This window comes from Pagrus major, chromosome 1, assembly GCF_040436345.1.
Source record: "Pagrus major chromosome 1, Pma_NU_1.0".
NCBI classification, from domain to species: Eukaryota; Metazoa; Chordata; class Actinopteri; order Spariformes; family Sparidae; genus Pagrus; species Pagrus major.
Window position 1 is genome coordinate 4,063,600 of NC_133215.1, and position 7,619 is coordinate 4,071,218.

Below are 7,619 nucleotides of genomic sequence, written 5' to 3' on the forward strand. Positions count from 1 at the left end.
TGTGCAGGTGGTACCACTAGCTCTTCTGCACATGCGCCCAGTGCAGCGGTGTCTCTACAGTCTGGGCTTGTGCCAGCAGGGAGACCTACGGGCAATGGTACTGATCACCAGGAGGTTGTGTGTGGCCCTCAGGTGGTGGAGGGTGCCATCAAACATCTCGAGAGGCAGCAGGCTGGGTCCAGTCCTGCGTCGCCAGGTGATGTCTGTGGATGCATCCCTCGAGGGCTGGGGCGCTCTCCACGAAGGCAGGGGCACCAGCGGGCACTGGGGTGTCCTCAGCCAGGGCCAGCATATCAATGCGTTAGAGCTAAGGGCAATTCACCTGGCCCTTCGGCATTTTCTGCCGAGGCTGCAGGGCCGCCATGTTCTTGTAAGAACCGACAGCACCACGGCGGCAGCATATGTCAACAGACAAGGAGGCATGGGCTCTCCACGTCTGTGCAGGATTGCACACAATCTGTGGACATGGGCATATACGCGGTTCCTGTCAGTCAGGGCCATGCATGTGCCAGGAGTGGGGAATGTAGCGGCAGACCTCCTCTCCAGGAGTGGACCACATCCAGGGGACTGGAGGCTGCACCCAGCAGTGGTAGAGGAGATCTGGTACCGCTTCGGCAGAGCGGTGGCCGATCTGTTTGCCTCGGGAGACGATGCTCACTGCCCGCTGTTCTACTCCGTGGGGAGGGACTCGCCTCCTCTGGGCATCAACGCCATGGCACACCAGTGGCCTCAGGGGCTGCTCTACGCTTTTCCCCCATTCAGCCTTCTGCACAACCTGCTGCAGAGGATCAGTCGGGAGGAGGTCCGTGTGATCCTGGTGGCGCCAGACTGGGCCCACATGACATGGTTCTCGTGGGTGACACCACTCCTGGACGGGACACCATGGAAACTGCCAGTTCGCCGGGACCTGCTGAGCCAGGCAAACGGGACCCTGTTTCATCCCTTTCCCCAGGGGCTCAATCTCTGGGCCTGGCCCCTGAGAGGGCCGGTCTATTAGACATGGGGCTCACAAGCTCTGTGGTTCAGACCCTGCAGAGTGCTCGAGCCCCATCGACCAGGGCGGCATACTCTTATCGCTGGGAGCTGTTCGTGTCATGGTGATGATCAGCGCAACAAGATCAGCGCAGTGACATGTTCGGCCCCAGAGGTGCTTAGGTACCTGCAGGAGCTCCTGGAGGCGGGGAAATCACCATCAACCCTGAGAGGTGTGGTGGCAGCCATCAAGGCCTCTCGTGTGGGTGAGGCTAGGCTATCTGTGGATGACAGCGGCCTTCTATCACAGTTCCTGAAGGGTGCGCAGAGGCTTGTGCCACGCAGCAGGAGGCCAGCCAGCCGACGTGGGACCTGGGTCGGGTTCTGTCTGCCTTAGAGCAGGAGCCCTTTGAGCCCCTGGAATCTGTGAGCCTTCAGTGGATGTCGCTCAAAGTGGTATTCCTCTTGGCAGTAACATCAGCCAAGAGGGTGGGGGAACTGCAGGCTCTCTCTGTACATGAGAGTTGCTGTAGGTTTCTGCCAGACAACACAGGAGTCATCCTGCGTCTGAATCCGGCGTTCCTGCCGAAAGTGCTCACCGACTTTCACCTGAGTCAGTCAGTGGATCTGCGCTCCCTTAGGCCCTCCCAGGAGGCAGGCGAGGGTCAGGAGGAGTCAGCGCTATGTCCGGTCAGAGCACTGAAGATCTATATTCAGCGTACGGCGGCATTCAGGAAAACAGATCAGCTGTTTGTCTGTTTCAGGCCCCAGTGCCTGGGTGAGCCAGTGTCTAAGGCTAGGCTGTCCCATTGGGTCGTGGAGGCAATTCAACAGGCAAACAGAGAAGCAGGCGAGCCGGTGCCAGTGGGAGTAAAGGCACACTCCACGCGGGGCGTGTCGACCTCCTGGGCCTTATGGCGGGGCGCCACCCTCTCAGAGATATGTGCAGCCGCTACATGGTCGACCCCGACCACGTTTATGCGGTTTTATTGTTTGAATGTGGCTGCCAGCACCTCCTTCGGTGAGCGTGTGCTGAGGGCCACTTCGAAATAGACGAAGAATCCACTATGCCCCTGTGCTGGTGTTAGACCAGCCAGGGTGATGTCCCAAATGTTTGGTTTTTGCACCCGGTGGCGGTGACGTCTCATTCGAAAATACCAGAGTGAGTGGCTATAGGAGCGGCGTCTGCTCTGTCTCCTTGGTACCCTCGCGGTGTGTCTTACAGAGTCCCATAACATATATTCTATATGTGGTGGAGAGATATTCTCATACGAAAGAGAACGTTGGGTTACAGGGTAACCCTGGTTCTCTGAGTATAGAGAATATCTCTCCACATCGAGGCCGCTCGGGACCAGTTCAAATCAGAGTAATCAACGGTACTCTGCGCAGCGGGGTCTACTTATAGACGGCGCAGGGGAAGCCACGGTAGGCGTGGTGTGTCTTAAATGATTATTCACGTCAGCTGCCAGGATGTCAGCAATCCCATAACATATATTCTATATGTGATGGAGAGATATTCTCTATACTCAGAGAACCAGGGTTACCCTGTAACCCAACGATCTTTGAGTCTCGTTCCCGACCCGTCAAATACTGACGCTTTGGGACGGCGGCCGACCCGACCTACAATCCCAAAGCGTCAGTATTTGACGAGTTGGAACGAGACTGAAAATTCAACTATCTTAATAACAGGAGCTTTAAATAGCAGAATCAAATGTTACATCAGTTTCTGTGGGTTTTTATTTGGCTGCACAACATGAGTTTGTATAGATGGAGCCTCTGGTGGAGCTGCAGAGTTTAAGAGGTGACATCACTACGTCTTTATTGAAGCAGCAGCACGTTGTCATTAATATTAATGAGAGCTCTGTTTCACTTTGTGTGTTTGACAGTGTTGAACCTGCATCCTGTTGGGTTCAGGTGTTTGGAGCTTCATTTTCTAAACGTCTACATCCTGAACCTTCTTCAGCTCTGAACAGATTATTAAACACTGAATGATTTCAAGCAGGAACATTAAAGTCTTTTAAACTGACATCATTTATTCTTTATTCAGATTGAGGGGCTGCAGTTTGTCAGAGATCAGCTGTGCTTCTCTGGCCTCAGCTCTGAAGTCCAACCCCTCCCATCTGAGACAGCTGGACCTGAGTCACAACGAGCTGCAGGATTCAGGAGTGAAGCTTCTCTCTGCTGGACTGGAGAGTCCAAACTGTCGACTGGAGACTCTGGGGTCAGTTCATGTGTTTCTGTGTATCTATCGACCACACACTCTCCACACACAGCACACGTGTGGTTGTTTATCACAACAAGGAAACTAGCTTTACTTGAGAAAGGCTGCAGGCAGCGAGACAGAAGACTGCTGAAAGGTAGAAAGTGAAATGTTACTTCAGAGCGTGGAGGACGAGACGACTCTGGCTGTTCCCACTGACCAATCAGTGGTCTGCAGTGTGTTAGCTCCACCTTTTAGCATGGGATCAGTGCATCAGTGAAGCTAAACGTGTTCATAGCTGTTTCAGACAGCCAAAGGTGGAGCCAAGAGCTGCTGGAGGCTCAACAATGGGTTAAATATGGAGGTAACTTCTCACATGTTCTCTCCTGGAAGACATTGGTAGTGTTTCACTCAGTTCATATTTCAAAGTGACAGAAATAGTTGTGTAACAAATGAAAAAGAGCTGAGAGAGAAGTTGAAACCTGGGCTCTATCTCACCTGCACTCAGCTCACCAATCACAGAGTGAGGAAGGTGTTAATTTTTGTTTGTCACTTTTGTAAAGTGACAGAAGTTGTTGGACACAGACCCCCTAATCTGACATCAGAAAGGTGTGGCCCCCCCGCAGAGATTTAAATCTCTGAAAAGAAAGTGTTGAATCTCTGAAAAAAGGAGGTTGGATGATGTTGAAGTCACGTTGGACAAAAGACACATGAGTGTGATGTGATCTCTGATTCAACACACTGCACGTGTTGAATGTGTGAAACTCTGAAGACAAACTTTAATAACATGAAAATATTACACTGCTGATGAATTATAAGTGCGACACAATTATCTCACACATACTGTTGTTGTTCTCACATGTTTAAATCCATTTGAATATTTACTTTAAACCGGTTAATACTTTGAAAACATTATTCAAACTGTTTAAATCTTAGTTTTCATGTCATCAGCTCTGAAGGGGATTTGACCACATAGATTCTGTCCTGATTCACACTGAGCATCTTGTTCTGCTTCATATTTAAAACATATCTAATATAACATCAAACATTCAGCACTGTTTTATTCTCCATCAACCTCTTCATCATTGATTTGCACTTTTCCTTCTTGCTTCTGAAAGTAAAAACACAAACGTTGTGTTTTCTTCTGTCAGACAACAACAAACGTGTGTTTGTTCCAAACCTTTCTGATGATATGTGACGTCTGTACTGACTGAAACACTTCAGCTCAGGATGACTTTTATCTTAAAGCTCCTGTTGCTGAGAGAGTTGATCTTTGAGTCTCGTTCCCGACCCGTCAAATACTGACGCTTTGGGACGGCAGCCGACCCGACCTACAATCCCAAAGCGTCAGTATTTGACGAGTTGGAACGAGACTGAAAATTCAACTATCTTAATAACAGGAGCTTTAAATAGCAGAATCAAATGTTCCATCAGTTTCTGTGGGTTTTTATTTGGCTTAAGACACATTAAAGTCTTTTAAACTGACATCATTTATTCTTTATTCAGATTGGAGAGATGCAGGTTGTCAGAGATCAGCTGTGCTTCTCTGGCCTCAGCTCTGAAGTCCAACCCCTCCCATCTGAGACAGCTGGACCTGAGTCACAACGAGCTGCAGGATTCAGGAGTGAAGCTTCTCTCTGCTGGACTGGAGAGTCCAAACTGTCGACTGGAGACTCTGGGGTCAGACACCATTTTTTACTTCTGTGCTCAGATTAATATGATGTGAAAGTTGTGTTGACACTAAACTGCAGACATCAGGCTGATATTATACTGATCCACACTGAGTATTTTAATGCTGAAGTCTGTTTTCTTCTTCTGTGGTTTAGTCCATTGACTGTGGCAGAGCAATGTTGAGCTGCACATTTAAAACCTTCATATAACAACATGAATAATTCACTCTGAACATCCTCAACTATTGATTTTCATCTCAGATTACAAATCATGTTTTTTAAATGTTTTTTAAAGTGATGAGAAAAATACATACTACAATGAAAAGTTAAATAATCTCTATTTTAACTATCAGACAGTAACAAATATATTCAGAATCGTCTTTTTACAACATTTTAATGAAGCTTTGTGATGTTTATACTGACTGAATATTTAAATTGTGAAGTTTCATCATTTATTCTTTATTCAGATTGTGGGGCTGCAGTTTGTCAGAGATCAGCTGTGCTTCTCTGGCCTCAGCTCTGAAGTCCAACCCCTCCCATCTGAGACAGCTGGAGCTGAGCTTCAACGAGCTGCAGGATTCAGACGTGAAGCTGCTGTCTGAACTTGTGGAGAGTCCAAACTGTCGACTGGAGACTCTGAGGTCAGTAGAGAGTTGGAGTCAGTCCATGCTGGTTTCAGCAGTATTGTAATAAACACAGTCAGTATCAGAGTAAAGATCCAGCATTTCCTGCTTTCCTCAGTGAAGCTGTGAGAGGAGAACGGTGACAGGCTTCAGGATTGGACAGAAAGAGATAGAGGGGGAACAGTCAGCCAATCAGAGGAGCCAGAAGCTTGTTGTGATCGTGTGTTTGAGTTGAAGTGAAGACGACTGTTGTTGTTGTGTTCATGTGTACAGGAAGTAAAGCTGGATCACAGCTGACAGCATCACAGGATGTGTAGAGACAGTGTCCTCATCCATCAAACTGTTGTAGCATCAAATCTCTGTTCTCTCATTTCAACACTGAACAACTGATCAGTCCATCTTTGTCACAGCTCTCAGGTCTACGGTGGCCCTGAAGGTCAAAACACAACAACATCCCACAAAACATCAACCTGTCACCAGAGACTCTGGTTCTGTCCAATAACAAACAAGAACGCCGTCCCACCTTTTCCATAATCTGAAGTGTGGTTGTGTTTTGACCTTCAGGGCCACCGTACAGATCGCTCTGACTGAAGCCTGCACATCACTGACTCTTATTTCAGAGAACCACGGTTACATTTAGTAACCATGTGGTCTCCTCACAGACCAGAACCTCTGCTGAAGTCCAGTAACCACAGCTGGTGTTGACTGTTCAGTCTCTGTGTGAACATGTAGGAGCTTTAACATCAAATATTTATCTGTCCGTCTGTCTTTAGTTTTATCCAGATGTTTTTACAACAGACTCCATATTTACATGTTTGTAATATTTAAAGCAGATGAAATGTTCAGGTGTGACTGAGACTCTGGTTTTTAACAGCAGTGAATCATCATCAAAGTGTTTCTGCAGTGATGATGCGTTCAGGGACTCTGAGCAGTTTATTTCACTGTGTGCTTGAGTGAAACCTGCAGAGTAAACACACTTGATGTGTCTGCAGGTCTGTGAGCTTCACTCCAACACGTTAACATGAGCTGAAAGGAAGCTGGCTACGCTACACAGCCGCTCCACTTGTGGTCTGAACAGGACTGAAGTCCTGCTGGTCTTTATATCACTGACTGACAGCTGATGGAGGGAGTCTCTGTAGACACTCATGTATCACTTCTGCTGTCTCTCTGCTTCTCTCATCAGCTGGAGGCCGTGATCTCTGCCAGAGTGAGTGATGAGAAAGGTGGAGGTGTTGAGAGGATCAGCTGTGTCCTGATGATCCAGAGAGGTTGAAGCAGCACCATCAGCTGGTGGGTGGAGAGGCTCTGACTGGGCGGAGAGGAGAGCTTCATCCAGCAGTGACTGACGGACCAATCACAACACGTGGAGATGATGTCAGTGCTGCAGTGTGAACTGCTCTGAGATCAGCTCCACTGTCCAGTCCAGCATCGTCCCTGTTTCCTCTGGATGTGACAGAGTGTCATCAGTGTCTCTGGACTGCTCTGCTGCATCTGCCAAGCAGCCGTCACGTCAGGAGCAGACACAATAATGAGTTAATTACTCGTTAACAGAGACTTGATGTTCTCTGCAGTCAGGTGGGAAAATATGTGCATATATCAGCGTCGCCTAAAAGGCCAAAATCCAATATTGTTGATCCGTTGTGTAAATCTACAGTCATTTAAAGTGTGCACAGGTTAAACTAGTGTGAACGAGTGTAAAGTCTGTGGCTCTCTGTTTCTCTTTGTGTCTCACCTGCTCACTGTTGAACGACACAACTGTTGTTCATCTTCACTTCATCCTGAATCTTGGAGGTTGATGTCAGAGTGCTGAAGTCTGCACTTTAAGGATCTTTCTCATCACTGCTGGATCATATTTCTGTGTATTGTTCTTTTTTCCTGCCTTTCTTATACCAAGTGTCTCGGTCCTGTGGTTTCTGTGTCATTATGTGTGTTTTATAGGTGTTTTCTGCTCTTGTGTTGTCTTCGGCCCGTTCTCCAGTGTTCTGGTTTCCCTCCTTCAGGTGTTTTTCCGTTCCTTCCCCTCACCTGTCCTTTCCCCGCCTCACTCCACCTGCAGCTCCTCCCCTCGTTAGTGTGTGTGTGTAGTCTTTGTGCTCCTCTGGTCTTTGTCAGATGGTCCGTTTCCTCCCGTGTTTCACCTGAGCCTGTTTCCTC

At 48.1% G+C, this 7,619-nt stretch overlaps 1 long non-coding RNA gene across 1 annotated transcript; it reads left to right on the forward strand.

Annotated features, from left to right (window-relative positions):
- Positions 1–5,313: 5,313 nt before the first annotated feature.
- LOC140998445 (uncharacterized) lies at positions 5,314–7,158 on the forward strand. Its single transcript, XR_012179455.1, has 2 exons — positions 5,314–5,483; positions 6,649–7,158. It is a non-coding gene; the product is annotated as an uncharacterized lncRNA (long non-coding RNA).
- Positions 7,159–7,619: the final 461 nt, after the last annotated feature.